The following is a 15368-nucleotide window of genomic DNA, read 5'->3' on the forward strand; positions in this document are numbered from 1 at the left end:
GAGATCAGGTGTGCTCAAGGGGGTGTGGCCGTAAGCGAGAGCAAGGCTCGCTGGCACCCTTCTTATTGAGAGGACAGCTCCGTCACCTCTTTTACGACGCTGCTTTTTTTCCCTTGCGTTTTTCTCTTCTTCCCACGTTCTCTCTCTTCACTGCCTTCGTCCCCGCTCTATTTCACTTCAGCCTTTCACTCTTGCTTCCTTCCAATGAGGACGGAGCTGCGGGAGAAAGGGCGCTATAGAGGATCGCTGTGGAGAGCTGCTGCTGTGCTTTGACATCTGAGCTCTGTGGAAAACGATCTCAATACAAATCTGAAAAACGCGACTCTCCGAACGCCAGCCGAACAAGTCTCCACAGCCGAAGCGCTGTGTCTCTTTTCAGCTGGCGATAAACCTTTCCTCGATCATTTGCGGACTTGTTAAACTGTTCCTGATCAGAATAAAAAACGCTCACGCTAATACACAAGCACCCGTGTCTCGCCAAAGCTGACAAATAAACAGACGGACAAGCCGCACTGCACGTGTGAACAGGGGAATGAGCCAGCGAGCGGGGATAGGGCGCCTCCTGCGATTAAAAGCTTGCAGCACCTGGTATTCCCAGGCGGTCTCCCATCCAAGTACTAACCAGGCCCATCCCTGTTTAGCTTCCGAGATCAGACGAGATCAGGCGTGCTCAAGGGGGTGTGGCCGTAAGCGAGAGCAAGGCTCGCTGGCACCCTTCTTTTTGAGAGGACAGCTCCGTCACCTCTTTTACGACGCTGCTCTTTTTCCCTTGCGTTTTTCTCTTCTTCCCACGTTCTCTCTCTTCACTGCCTTCGTCCCCGCTCTATTTCACTTCAGCCTTTCACTCTTGCTTCCTTCCAATGAGGACGGAGCTGCGGGAGAAAGGGCGCTATAGAGGATCGCTGTGGAGAGCTGCTGCTGTGCTTTGACATCTGAGCTCTGTGGAAAACGATCTCAATACAATTCTGAAAAACGCGACTCTCCGAACGCCAGCCGAACAAGTCTCCACAGCCGAAGCGCTGTGTCTCTTTTCAGCTGGCGATAAACCTTTCCTCGATCCTTTGCGGACTTGTAAAACTGTTCCTGATCAGAATAAAAAACGCTCACGCTAATACACAAGCACCCGTGTCTCGCCAAAGCTGACAAATAAACAGACGGACAAGCCGCACTGCACGTGTGAACAGGGGAATGAGCGAGCGAGCGGGGATAGGGCGCCTCCTGCGCTTAAAAGCTTACAGCACCTGGTATTCCCAGGCGGTCTCCCATCCAAGTACTAACCAGGCCCATCCCTGTTTAGCTTCCGAGATCAGACGAGATCAGGCGTGCTCAAGGGGGTGTGGCCGTAAGCTAGAGCAAGGCTCGCTGGCACCCTTCTTATTGAGAGGACAGCTCCGTCACCTCTTTTACGACGCTGCTTTTTTTCCCTTGCGTTTTTCTCTTCTTCCCACGTTCTCTCTCTTCACTGCCTTCGTCCCCGCTCTATTTCACTTCAGCCTTTCACTCTTGCTTCCTTCCAATGAGGACGGAGCTGCGGGAGAAAGGGCACTATAGAGGATCGCTGTGGAGAGCTGCTGCTGTGCTTTGACATCTGAGCTCTGTGGAAAACGATCTCAATACAATTCTGAAAAACGCGACTCTCCGAACGCCAGCCGAACAAGTCTCCACAGCCGAAGCGCTGTGTCTCTTTTCAGCTGGCGATAAACCTTTCCTCGATCCTTTGCGGACTTGTAAAACTGTTCCTGATCAGAATAAAAAACGCTCACGCTAATACACAAGCACCCGTGTCTCGCCAAAGCTGAGAAATAAACAGACGGACAAGCCGCACTGCACGTGTGAACAGGGGAATGAGCGAGCGAGCGGGGATAGGGCGCCTCCTGCGCTTAAAAGCTTACAGCACCTGGTATTCCCAGGCGGTCTCCCATCCAAGTACTAACCAGGCCCATCCCTGTTTAGCTTCCGAGATCAGATGAGATCAGGCGTGGTCAAGGGGGTGTGGCCGTAAGCGAGAGCAAGGCTCGCTGGCACCCTTCTTATTGAGAGGACAGCTCCGTCACCTCTTTTTCGACGCTGCTTTTTTCCCTTGCGTTTTTCTCTTCTTCCCACGTTCTCTCTCTTCACTGCCTTCGTCCCCGCTCTATTTCACTTCAGCCTTTCACTTTTGCTTCCTTCCAATGAGGACGGAGCTGCGGGAGAAAGGGCGCTATAGAGGATCGCTGTGGAGAGCTGCTGCTGTGCTTTGACATCTGAGCTCTGTGGAAAACGATCTCAATAAAATTCTGAAAAACGCGACTCTCCGAACGCCAGCCGAACAAGTCTCCACAGCCGAAGCGCTGTGTCTCTTTTCAGCTGGCGATAAACCTTTCCTCGATCCTTTGCGGACTTGTAAAACTGTTCCTGATCAGAATAAAAAACGCTCACGCTAATACACAAGCACCCGTGTCTCGCCAAAGCTGACAAATAAACAGACGGACAAGCCGCACTGCACGTGTGAACAGGGGAATGAGCGAGCGAGCAGGGATAGGGCGCCTCCTGCGCTTAAAAGCTTGCAGCACCTGGTATTCCCAGGCGGTCTCCCACCCAAGTACTAACCAGGCCCATCCCTGTTTAGCTTCCGAGATCAGACGAGATCGGGCGTGCTCAAGGGGGTGTGGCCGTAAGCGAGAGCAAGGCTCGCTGGCACCCTTCTTATTGAGAGGACAGCTCCGTCACCTCTTTTACGACGCTCCTTTTTTTCCCTTGCGTTTTTCTCTTCTTCCCACGTTCTCTCTCTTCACTGCCTTCGTCCCCGCTCTATTTCACTTCAGCCTTTCACTCTTGCTTCCTTCCAATGAGGACGGAGCTGCGGGAGAAAGGGCGCTATAGAGGATCGCTGTGGAGAGCTGCTGCTGTGCTTTGACATCTGAGCTCTGTGGAAAACGATCTCAATACAATTCTGAAAAACGCGACTCTCCGAACGCCAGCCGAACAAGTCTCCACAGCCGAAGCGCTGTGTCTCTTTTCAGCTGGCGATAAACCTTTCCTCGATCCTTTGCGGACTTGTAAAACTGTTCATGATCAGAATAAAAAACGCTCACGCTAATACACAAGCACCCGTGTCTCGCCAAAGCTCACAAATAAACAGACGGACAAGCCGCACTGCACGTGTGAACAGGGGAATAATAATAATAATAATAATAAACTTTATTTTATATAGCGCCTTTAAAGGTGGCTTCTCAAAGCGCTTTACAGGATGACAATAACAATAAATAAGAAGACTACAACAATAAATAAGAAAATTTCACAAGACAGGACACAATTATAATTACAACAATACAACAATAACAATAGAGGAGACCGTGGAAGATGGTATTAAGAAGAGCAGAGGGGTGAAGAATGGAACCAGTTAAGTAAAGGCTTTTCTGAAAAGGAGGGTTTTGAGTCTGGATTTGAAGGAGTTTAGAGAAGGTGACTCTCTAATATCCTTGGGCAAAGAGTTCCAGAGCTTGGGGGCATAGCAGGAGAAGGCCCTGTCGCCCATACAATGTAGACGGGCTTGGGGGACAGTAAGGAGGGCAGAATTTGAAGAGCGGAGGTTGCGAGGTGGGGAGTAGGGCGATAAAAGTTCAGACAGGTATTGAGGTGCCAAGCCATGTAAAGCCTTGTAGGTGAGCATGAGGATTTTAAAGTCTACGCGGAATTTGACCGGAAGCCAGTGCAAGGACTCCAGGATAGGAGTAATGTGAACACTTGCACTAGACCTGGTCAGGATTCTGGCTGCTGAATTTTGGACATACTGCAGCTTGTTCAGAGTAGATTTAGATACCCCAGGGAGCAGAGCATTGCAGTAGTCAATTCGAGAGAATACAAATATGTTGATCAGCTTAAGATCACAGTTAATGATAGCATAGGGCGTAGTCTTGCGATATTTCTAAGGTGAAAAAAAGATGTTTTGACAGTATGCTGTACATGTGGGTCGAATGTTAAGCCAGAATCTAATATAACCCCAAGGTTTTTCAATTTTGATTGGAGCTCAAGTACAGAGCCATCTACAGACAGGGTTACATGGTTGTTGAGGGCGGTCAAGGGAGCTGTGAACAAGGAGGTTACGCAGATTAGGTGGTCGGCGATATGAGATGATAGGGCGATCAGAAAAGAGGGCCCCAATGGAGGGATCATCCTGTAGGATGGAAAAGTTCTGGTTAATGGTCCTGGGGATAGGAAGTGTGTTAGGGTGGTAAGGAAGCACCAAAGGAATGCAGTTTTTACGGCGGGAGTTCCTGATCGGGTTGATGGTCCGGGGGGTGTTTTTGGCTCGGGCAAGGGCCTTGTCAATCACACTGCTGGGGTATCCTCTGTTGATGAAAAATGAGTACATTTCGAGGGCTTGGTTCTCGAAGTCGATGTCGTCGCTGCATAATCGTCGTAACCTAAGGAATTGTGAAAAAGGAAGAGAGTTTTTAGTGTAGTTGGGGTGAAATTAGCTGTACAGGAGGTAGCTGTGTGAATCCGTGGGTTTGTAATAAACTGAAGTGGACAGTCGGGGGTAGTTGATAGACAAGTGGATGTCTAGAAACGGAAGAGTGGTGGAAGATATGTTAACCGTATATTTGAGGGACGGGTGGAAGTTGGTGAAATGGTGCAGGAAGAACTCAAGCTGATCGTTGGAGCATGTGGCGGCACCGACGCAGTCATCAATATATCGCTTGTAGAGGTCAGGGACATAGCCAGTGTAGGAAGCGAAGAAGCGTTCTTCTACCCAGCTGACAAAAATGTTGGCATAGCTGGGTCCCATTCTGGTGCCCATGGCAACTCCACTGACCTGTTGGTAAAAAAGATTATTGAAAGAGAATGCGTTCAGTGTGAGGACCAATTCTGCACGGCGTACCAGGGTGTGGGTGGGTGGATCAAGCACTGTGCGTTTGTCCAGCATGTGCTTGAGGGCTGTAAGGCCGTCATTATGGGGAATGACGGTGTACAGAGATGTGATGTCCATGGTAAAAATGTAGCATTCGGTACCCTGAAATTGGAAATCATTAAAAAGTTGGAGCGCGTGGTTGGTGTCTTTGATGTATGAGGGAAGATCTTCAACCAGCGGTCTCATGAGGCTGTCGAGAAAGGCTGAGATGTAAGTAGTTGGACAGTTACATGCTGATACGATGGGGCGTCCAGGGGTGTCCGGTTTGTGGATTTTGGGGAGGAGGTATAATTGAGATACCTGTGGATGTTCCATGATGAGCCGGTTCGCCTCCTGGGGGAGCTCGTTACTGCTGATAAAAAGGGAAATGGTGGAAACCACTTCCTTTTGGTAGTCAGTGGTAGGGTCCTGTTGGAGAGGGAGGTAGGCAGAAGTGTCAGTTAGTTGTCTAGAGGCTTCAAAGATATATAGATCCTTACGCCACACCACAACAGCACCTCCTTCGTCCGCTGGTTTGATGACAATATCATCCCTGTTGCGGAGAGACTGGAGCGCCTGATTTTCTCCTTGGGTGAGGTTAGACCTATGTTTACTGGGTATAGGGAGTGCCTTGGGAGCTTGATTAGTGCATTGGTTGATGAAATAATCAACTGGTGGAAAACGGCCAGAGGAGGGAGTCCAACAGCTCTGTTTGGGATTAATGTTGTTAATGACATCAATAACCGGGTTGTTATCAGCTGCCTGTGAAGAGAAATTGTCGGCAAAATGTGCTCTGAGACGGATCCTGCGGTAAAAGCGGTTAAGGTCGACATTGGTCTGGGTGATGTCCAGTTTCCTGGGAACTGGTACAAAACTGAGCCCTTTGCTGAGGAGGGATCGCTCATCCTGTGAAAGGGAAGGGTCAGAAGGTATGGTGACAACAAGGTTAGGGTTGGTGAGGGTGTTCGGGGTGTTGATGGTTTTCTTCTGTAGAAGATGACTGAGTTTTTTGGCCTTCTCTGTAGTGAGAAACTGGTCGAGTTTAGAGTTGAGAGATCTAATGAGGTTAGTTATGAAGGGAAGATGATGTGGAGCTGTCAGCCGTAGAAATTCCTTAGCCTCTTTGATGTTGTTGTCGGAAAGGATAATCTGTTTTTTGAGGGAGAAAATGGTAGAGAGCATTAGTTTCCTAGAAAATTGTTTTAGAAGTCTCTGAGTGTTACTCTGGGTGGTATCAGAGTCAAAAGAAAAGGTATTAAATTTAAGGCGAAATCCTTTAGGGATGATATTATGTCGACGACATCTGTAAAGGAATAGAAGGTGGTTAGAAAGCCTGGTCTTGGAACAGATAGCTGTAAAGAGACGGAATGCTGGTTTAGTGAGAGAAGCGGGCAAGTGGCCCAGGGAGGAAGAGAAGGTATGACGAAGAGATCTAGAAAAAGATTTGGAGGAAGGCATAGTGGGTCGCATATATTTTCGTTTTTCTCTTTTTTACATAACACGCTTTCGAGAAATAGACTGTCTTGTAATGAAAGCTGCATTAGAAAATGTGTATCTAAATTAAAATCGGGAATATGTCTTTTGCGTTATTCAGCTTTCTTGGGAACACTATGGGATCTCAGAATTGTGACTTAGAATCATAGAATTGCGACCTAAAAACTCAGAATTTTGACTTTATATCTCACATTTGCAACTTCGAAATAGCCCATATTTCATTGTCTGTCCTTTTGTTATTGTAACGGATTCGGGTTCTAGCCAGCAAGACCTGGGTTTGAGCCAATACGGGGTTTGAGGCACGAAGTAGGGTGGGAGCGGCGAGGGCACAAACCCTAGAACCCGAATCCGTTACAATAACAAAAGGACAGACAATGAAATATGGGCTATTTCGAAGTCGCAAATGTGAGAGATAAAGTCAAAATTCTGAGTTTTTAGGTCGCAATTCTATGATTCTAAGTCACAATTCTGAGATCCCATAGTGCGTTTTTTTTACTCCCTGGCGGAAACGGGCTTCCATAGGTTCTCAGTGCTGCGAAGCAAAAGCAATCTCTGGAAAATCAGACAAATTATTATCAGATCATGTCAAAAGCTGATCAGTATTTCTTTACTGGGAAGCAAAGAAATGCTTGTATTACACATTTTAATATGACATGCAATTACACATGAAAAATAGTAAAATTATTTTCATTGCGGTACGTGTTGATAGAACAGCCCCCTCGATAAAGGAAAGTGTGGACGGACGTGTCGCATGTTCTGTACTCTGTCTGACAGCGAGTTTAACACACTTTCCTCGGAAATTAGAAACTAATTGAACAATAAATTAATCTGAGCAAATTTTACACGTGTGGGTGATTTAATTCTGTCGAAATTGCGTGGAACTCCTCCGCTGAGGTCAGATACACACGGGAAAGTGTTCAGGAGGCTTCACGGAGTCCCGCCTCATACTGGAAGCAGGTTCTAATTAGACGCTGAGAACAATCCGGGTCTCTGTGTGTAATTGATTGTGTTGATTGAGCGGTAGTGTGACCAGGTGTGCGGTAGCAGGTCCTGCCAGTATAAAAACCTAGTCACCGCGTTCACACTTTATGCTTTCTTGCTTCAACACGGTTTTGTGGTTTACTTATTTTACTCCTGTAGCAATTAAGCGGGACGTTAATTTGGCGATGCGCTCGTTTCTCTTTGTGCTGTGCCTGTGCGCAGGGGCCGGGCTCCCCGCACTGGTCTCCGCTGGGCCGGCTGGCTGGGACTCTCGGGAATTGGTGCTCCAGGCCGACCTCCCGGCTCCTGAAGATGCAGCCCAGTTGGAGGACTTGAACCTGGCAGATGCGCCCTCCGAAGACCTGTCTACAAGCGAGAACGACTCGCAGTCCTTGGCTCCCGACTTTCGCCGCCTTCCCGTGTCCAGAGACGCGTACTCGCCCTACTTCAACAAGGAGAAGATGAAGCCGGCAGCCGCCCCTTACCCGCCTACATCAAGAGCGTCCTGTTTCCTCCCCAGCGAGGGCGGCAGCCGGCTCGCCCGGCCATCGGGGGCACCCGAGCAGTGGCTGTGTGGTGCGACTCCAGCAGGATGTACGTGAGGGTCAGTCGGCTCCTGTTCGGCTTCAGCTGTCGGCCATCGGAGGTGACCTTGGGCAACTGCAGCGTCAGCCGAACCACACGCCATTACTTCTACTTCATCTACGGGCTTCACGAGTGCGGTACCGAGCGATCGGTAAGCGGGTCTTCATCTACAGGCAATGTATTGATGTGAACTGTAGGGCTAGTGCCTTTCCTGGGAATACCCCTTCCTCTGTGACCTTGCAGGTTGTCCAGGGCCGCCTGGTGTACTCCAACACTCTCCGCTATGCCCCGCCCTCCTCCAGTGCGCCTGTGCATCACTTCATTCCCTTCTCTGTGCCGATCAAGTGCTCCTACAACAGGTAGGCAGGGCTCTGCTGCTGCTGGGAAAGTGTCCAGAAGCCCTTCATCTCCTCTGTCCTGCAGGTTCCACTACTCCTACAAGGTTGGCTATGTCCCCACGTGGGCCAGGAGAAGGACCTTCTTCAAGGACCTGAAAAACAAGCACAGCTTTGTCCTGCTCACCACCAACTGTAAGCTCCTTGAGCGAGTGGCTCCTCCTGCCAGCAGGGGGTGCTGTGTGCAGGTGTAATGCTGTCTTTCTCTCTCCAGCCCACTGGGTCCGGCTCTCTCCTAAGGATGAGTACTTCCTGGGTCAGCCCATGTACTTCCAGGCCACTGCCTACTTTGCCACAGCGGAGCAGAGGCTGTACATCCACTAGTGTTACGTAACCGAGAAACCGGACCAGCACTCGCAGCCCCGTTTCCCTGTGATCGATAACTTGGGGTACGGCCCCTTCTGGGAGCAGAGGTGGGCAGGAGCCCCGAGAGCCTGCAGGGGTTCATCCTTGTCCTTGTCCCCAGGTGCATGGTGGACAGCACGGCAGATGGCTGCCTGTCCAGGTTTGTCCCCTCCAAGCAGAAGGATGTGCTCCGCTTCACAATTGATGCCTTCCTCTTCCAGAAGAAGCTGTCCAGGAAGGTACTGCTCTCAAAGGCTGCTCAGCCTTCTTGCTCTACTGATCCATTGTCTGCTTTTCCATCCATGATCTAGATGTGAACCAGACTGTGGCAGCTGTAGTGCCTAGAGCTGCCAGCTTGCCTTCACTGATGGCAGAAGGTCCTTCTCTGTCCCTCTATTGGCCTTGATCCCTTAATGCTGTGACCTTCCCTCTTGCAGCATGAAGTGACTGAGCTGTACATGCACTGTCATGGCTGTGGCTCCTGCTAAAGCAACACCAGGGACCAAGTCCTGCACCTACAACAGGGAGGCTAAGAGGTACTTCTGCAAGGAACCTGCTGAGGGTGCTCTGGGACATGCCAGGTGGAGGCCTCACCTGTCCTCCTCTCCTCCAGGTGGGAGGAGCTGTATGGTGACCATGAGGTCTGTGCCTGCTGTGAGTCCAGGTGTGCTGGCAGTCAGAATGAAGGTGGGTCTGGTTCTCTATCCCTTGTGGATGCATCTCTGCCCAGGAGACAACCATGCTTGGACAACTGAGGAATGATCCCGTGCTGGACAAAGGGACTGTGTAGATGAGTAGACTGTGGGTCTCTGGGTATAGCAGATCCCTCACTCCTGGGTGTTACTTGTCCACAGGTACTAGGAGCCTGGTGACCAGCAGTCGGGTGGCTGTGGCACCAGTAGAAGCTCCTCTGGATGTGGGAGCTGACTGGACTGAGGATGAGGAGGGAGACCCTCAGAGCTCCAGTGAAGATGCTGAGAGCACCAGAGAGGATGTGGAGGGAGCAGAGGACTTTGGAGATGTTGGCCAGTGGACAGGTAGGGTCTGGCAGGAGGAGCTCCTGTAGGGGTGGGTGTCCTGCAGTTCAGCTGGATTGTTCTCCTTCTTCCTCCCCAGGTGCCTGAATGAAGGCTCCAGCCTGGCCCTTGTGACTCTCCTGCCTCCAGTCGCCTTGTAATGGCAACATTTCAATAAAGCTGTGAAAGACCCTTCTGCCTGCCCTTGTTTCTTTATGGTTTACAGGTTTGAATGGGGTGGAGGAATTCAAGGGAAGTGAGACCCATTAATAAATTAAAGTACTGTATTTGTGGGGGTTCCACTTTCAAGAATGCTTCCTGTATTGCTGCCAATGAGGACTGAAAATGGCTGGAGTTATAAAGCATTGTACTGGGGGAAGATGGCCGCACTATTCCTTGGACAGGTCATTGTGACTTTTTTTTTTACTGTGGGAGAGACAGAGGTGTTCAATATACTGGAAATCCTCCCGTTTCCGAGAGGCGTAGTGCTTATGGAGTGAGTTGCTACTGTAGTGCCCAGTAAGAGTGAGATCTGATGTCCTATTCTGGGCTGCACAAACTGACTAAAATAAACACAAGGAAGGAATTGTCAACAGGGGCTTGGTGTAAAGTAGGCCTTCCTTCCTTAGCAGAGGAACAATACTGGTGTGTGAATAATGGTACAGTTAGAATCTCGGAGGTCTTATGTTATGGGTGTTGGTTTCACAGCAGTGGTAGTGGACAGTCATAAGTATTAGGATTGAGACTGGAGATCCCAGTACTTGATCCGGAAGACAGGTGTTCACAACTACCTCTACCAGCAGCACAGATGGTGTAGATTGAGACTGAATGCTTACTACACAAAGCCTCTCCACTGTTTCAGTGTCCCGTGTCATGGATTTCAAGTGAATCCTAGTCTTCCTTTGTGACTACCTATAATTTGCACAAATCATGATGGCCCACTAAGGCTGTCAATTTTTAGCCCTACTGCAGTGCCCTATTAAAGTTTCAAGGATTTAGAATAAACTATTTTATATAATGGTTCCGAAGGTGGCTTCTCAAAGCACTTGACAAAATTACAATTAGAATACACAGGATAAAACAATTCCAATAGATTGAGGAGAAAAGTAGAAGCAGAGGGGTAAAGAATAGAACCAGTTCAGTAAAGGCTCTTCTACAGAAGAAGGTGTTGAGTCTGAATTTGAAGGAGTTTAGGGAAGGTGACTCTGGTATCCTTGGGGAGAGAGTTCCAGAGCTTGGGGGCATAACAGCAGAAGGCTCTGTCACCCATACAGTGTAGACAGGCTTGGGGGACAGTTAGGAGACTAGAATTAGAAGAGCGAAGGTTATGATGTGGGGAGCAGGTTGATAATAGATCAAACTGCTACTGAGAAGCAACTGAAATGTGATGGCATGTTCTACATTTTATGCAAGACAGGTAATGTTAGGATTTTATGGAACAGTGGTAATGGCAGCACTTTTGAGGATCGTTGGTACAACGGCAATGCTCAAGGATTCATTTCTAATATTGAGGACAATGGGTTATATACCCATCGTTCTTACCAAAGGATCAGAGACCTTTTGCTATATATAAAGACTCCTTTCCACCACTAATTTATACAGGTTTGGTCCATTTGGGCTTTATCAGTTAAACATTTAATATTGTATTTGTCAGTTTGTTGATGCCTATATATCACAGTGATCTGCACACACATCTTTGACTGAATATGGGCTGCCAAACCTCTCCACCAAACTTATGTATCACGGTAGGTACACAAGAAGTTTCTTTGTAATAACAGGGTTGGTGCCAGTAGTCAGATTGGGTCAATTGCAAGGTAAGAACAGCATCGCATTAACTGGAGATGATCCAGAGATTAGCATGCAGCTCTGTACGCCAGATTACTACCGATTTGCAACGCGCTCGTCTGCTGACTTTAGTCCCCTGCTCAATAATCACAATGTTCCCAATTGCAATGAGCCCAAGGAAACAGCTGCTGCTCTCTAGATGACACTACAGGACAGGACTAAGTACAATTCCTGCAATAGACTAAGCAGTTTAGTGCCAAACTAATGGAACACTGAATCCTATGGGACAGTTCCGAATGTAGTAACAGCTTAATACTGAAATAATATCGTAAACACCTTGTCATCTTAAGAATCTGTCGCTGTTAAAAAGTATTATAATAATAAGCTAAAATTGTACTGCAGCCACAACACAGTGGACCTGCAGCTCCTGTCCTGATCATACAGAAAGATGTCATCACTATGTAGTGTGCTCTCTGAAGGCACCAGTTCTGTAGGGTTTGGGCATTTACTGGGACAATTATTAATTGTAGCAGTAAATCACAAAATGATTCTTTTAATGGCTTTAGAATCCAACCATGCGATATAACTCAAACAATGCACACACACAGGTACTAATACACGAGGATACATTTCTTAATATATGGAATATGCATATAAACCTAACAGATCTTATCGAGAGGGTTATCAGAATACAAAGGGTATATATTCAGTCAGTTACCAAGAGTTACATATATCAAGAGGACATACGTTCAGTATATCATTCATTTAGACCATTTCGTAATTGAACTTGGTTACAACGTCTACATTAGATACTCAAAACAAGTACATAACTCTTAGGAATTAAATTGATATCAACTGTTTGGGATAACAATTGAATTCTCGAGCTGTAATGCATTGAAGTTGAATACTCATCCAATCTCTGGGGATTCAGATCTCCTGCGGGCACAAAGAAACAGTTGCAGGCTGTTGCTGTCCAATCCGCGCTCTCTGGCTCGGTGCCAGGCTGTGCTGTGCGGCTTGTGACGGTGCGCTGCTGATGCTCACTGACCAGCTAGTTAGTGTTGGCTTTAACTAGCAAAGTTTGCACACAGGAGAAAAGATGACTGTGAGTCCCAGCAAGTCAGGAAGTGGACCGGTTCGTTCCTGATGAAGAGCTAGTTCTGAATAGTGATTCAGCTGTCAACAGTTCCGACCTGTTCACGAGGCCTGCTCGGGTGGATCCTCTGGTTACTCTCTGGCAACCTCCGCTCTAGACTCTTAGAACAAAGGAAAGTTCTGGCACTCGGACACACTGGCCGTTCCATGGTTGTCCGGGCTGAGTCTCAGGATGGTCAGGAGGCGCGCTGCGAGAATGTCCTGCCCTTGGCAGCCTTTCTGCTCCTGGGCCGTCCCGCCCTGGAATTGTCTCACACTCCTGGAATTCTCCTTTGAATTCCCTTTAGAATAGTCTTGGAGCTCTGTGTTGCCTGTTTTTACCTGGAGGAACTTCAGCTCGTTCATTGGATGAAAGTTTCATGGGCATCAGAGACCCACGTGGGTTACTCGGCCCTACCAGTCCCTGATAGGTTGATCAAGGTGAGATATGAGTCACTTACTCCTGACACTTAGGAATGCAGTCCAGATGTCCATCTGGCACTCCCTAGACAGATAGGCCCCAATGGATGCCCACTGATCATGATAGCTAGGCTTAGCTAAATGCATCCCCATTTGGGAGCTGTCCCCTATCAAAAGAAAACATCTTTAAATCACCCTGCCTGAATAGCTTGAAGAGAGAGATGGGGCCTCATTTGGGAAAGCACAGCAACACTTAATTCTGTCTTATTAATAAGCATTGCCGCTACAAATAGTAGGAAGAAAGATACAATGTTTTGAAAATGTAATATGTTTTAAAGGATTAAAGGGAAAAGAAATACTTTATATAAACTAATTCAACTGAGCTCCTCTAAACAATATAGCCTGAAGAATTGCCAAAGCACAATGTATCAATTTTGGTGACACTGGGGTAAAAGGATCACAACACACAAGGAGCCCAACCACAAGGCTTATTTTCAACAGCAAAATTTGTGCTTGATAAAATTTGACAAAAAAAGGAATATTACACGCACGGAAACCAATATTTACCACTAGGGTAGAATGCAGCATAGAACAGTTGGATAGAAGGTTAATGTAACTCTATAGTGCATCACAGAGGTCAGTCTCTTCCCCCTCATTATGCAGGCTGACTTGTTCACAGTGAACTGTCCTCCAGCGATAGTCAGCTGTAATCACTGACGCAGACATGATGTTAATACTCTGACAGCATCTTGGCTGATTTGGTTAAAGTGTTTTCCTATTAAACAGGAGATTCTGCGTTCAAATCCCACCAGTGTCTTTCTTCCTGTCTTGTCTTACAAAATGAATCACTATGGATGATTACATGCAGCTTGATTTTGTTTAATGCAAGTTTTCATTCCCTTTCTGATGGCTCTCTCTACAGTAATTTTTAAAAGTACTAATCGGGATGGATTACTGTACATATCCTCAGTTAAGGGGAATATATAAGTAGTGACTATCCAAATTGCATTTTTGTGTGAAACGCATTTCAGAAAATCGAAAACTAATTTTCAAAACTCACAATAACAAGACAAAGGCAAAACATAAGTTCACTTGCACTTTATGCATATTTACCACAACCTTGCCTTCTGATCATAAAAAAGTCTTAATTTTAATATAGCAGTTTTAAATGGGACATTCAGAACATGGCATATGAGAATATATGATTAACCGAGGATGAGCAAAGGATGATCGCACTTTCTGCTTATTGCTATGAACCTACCTCTGGTTATAAAAATGTCTCAAAATTCTGACACTGAGGTGTGAGACCCAATGTAACAGGCTCTCATAATCCCGAAATACAAGAAATTTTACTGTAGCGTTTTATAAATTTGACCCTGTGAACATTGTATGTCCCTCCTTCCTCATTACCAAAACATCTCAATGTCCCGACACTATGTACATTTGTAATTACAACACTTCACTGTTTCATTTATGAGTTGTGACATTGTGAACATGGCATGTTAAAGTATATAGAAAATCTAGATCAGAACAGGCTAAATGCAATTCCTAGTGATTTATCATTTTCTTACTTTCTAAATTAAAAAAATATTTTTTCAGTGATTAGGACACTTCAGTATGACATAAAATATGCTTCAATGACAGAATAAATAATAATAATAAATAATCATGGAAAAAATACCCAAAGTGGACATTCATAGTTGTGATTATAGGAATGTTAGCTATCGGGTGGGTAGCTGCGTCAGCATGCGTAGGCTGCAAAGGAACAAGTAAAGGACTATTCCTGCTGAAAAGAGAAGAAAAGAATCACAATGTTTCGGCTGTGGAGCCTTCTTCAGGTGTGAGAAAGACAGGGCAGTAAGCAAAGATAATTTTCTTTTTATCTTTGCTGAATGCAGTTTATCGCTGATGACAACATCAAAGACATTAAGGAGTTTTTACGGCTAACAGCTCCACATCAACTTCCTTTCATAACTAACCTCATCAGATCCCTCAACTCCCAACTCTTCCAGTTTCTCACTTCAGAGAAGGATAAAAAACTCAAAATTCTCTACAGAGAAAAAACATCAACATCCTTATCACCTCCACCAATCCTAACCTTGGTGTTACTACACCTCTGACCTTCCCCTTTCACCCCTTTGCATCCTCAGCTAACATATTTTAATAGTACAACAAAATTACAATAGATTGTACAGTATTTATGTTTAAAATTAAGGTAAATGTGTCAAAATATCGAAGTCCAAATGCACGGTGCTAATGTAACAAAGCTTGCAAGTTCTTAAACAAATCTGCATTGTATTTTTAAAATATTTCAGCAGAGGATGCAACGGGGGTATAAAT

At 46.6% G+C, this 15368-nt stretch overlaps 5 non-coding genes and 1 pseudogene across 5 annotated transcripts in view; all 6 read right to left on the reverse strand.

Moving 5' to 3' along the window:
- LOC138244805 (5S ribosomal RNA) overlaps positions 1 to 36 on the reverse strand; it is a 119-nt gene extending 83 nt beyond the window's left edge. Inside the window, exon 1 of the ribosomal RNA XR_011193420.1 lies at positions 1 to 36. This exon is cut by the window's left edge and continues 83 nt beyond it. This is a non-coding gene — a ribosomal RNA (5S ribosomal RNA).
- LOC138242774 (zinc finger and SCAN domain-containing protein 2-like) overlaps positions 1 to 15368 on the reverse strand; it is a 587776-nt pseudogene that overhangs the window by 468312 nt on the left and 104096 nt on the right.
- LOC138216793 (5S ribosomal RNA) lies at positions 574 to 692 on the reverse strand. Its single transcript, XR_011180505.1, has one exon. It is a non-coding gene; the product is annotated as a 5S ribosomal RNA (ribosomal RNA).
- LOC138243940 (5S ribosomal RNA) lies at positions 1230 to 1348 on the reverse strand. Its single transcript, XR_011192554.1, has one exon. It is a non-coding gene; the product is annotated as a 5S ribosomal RNA (ribosomal RNA).
- On the reverse strand, positions 1886 to 2004 carry LOC138216072 (5S ribosomal RNA). Its single transcript, XR_011179785.1, has one exon. It is a non-coding gene; the product is annotated as a 5S ribosomal RNA (ribosomal RNA).
- LOC138245466 (5S ribosomal RNA) lies at positions 2541 to 2659 on the reverse strand. Its single transcript, XR_011194076.1, has one exon. It is a non-coding gene; the product is annotated as a 5S ribosomal RNA (ribosomal RNA).

This window comes from Lepisosteus oculatus, chromosome 14 (genome assembly GCF_040954835.1).
Source record: "Lepisosteus oculatus isolate fLepOcu1 chromosome 14, fLepOcu1.hap2, whole genome shotgun sequence".
Taxonomy (NCBI): domain Eukaryota; kingdom Metazoa; phylum Chordata; class Actinopteri; order Semionotiformes; family Lepisosteidae; genus Lepisosteus; species Lepisosteus oculatus.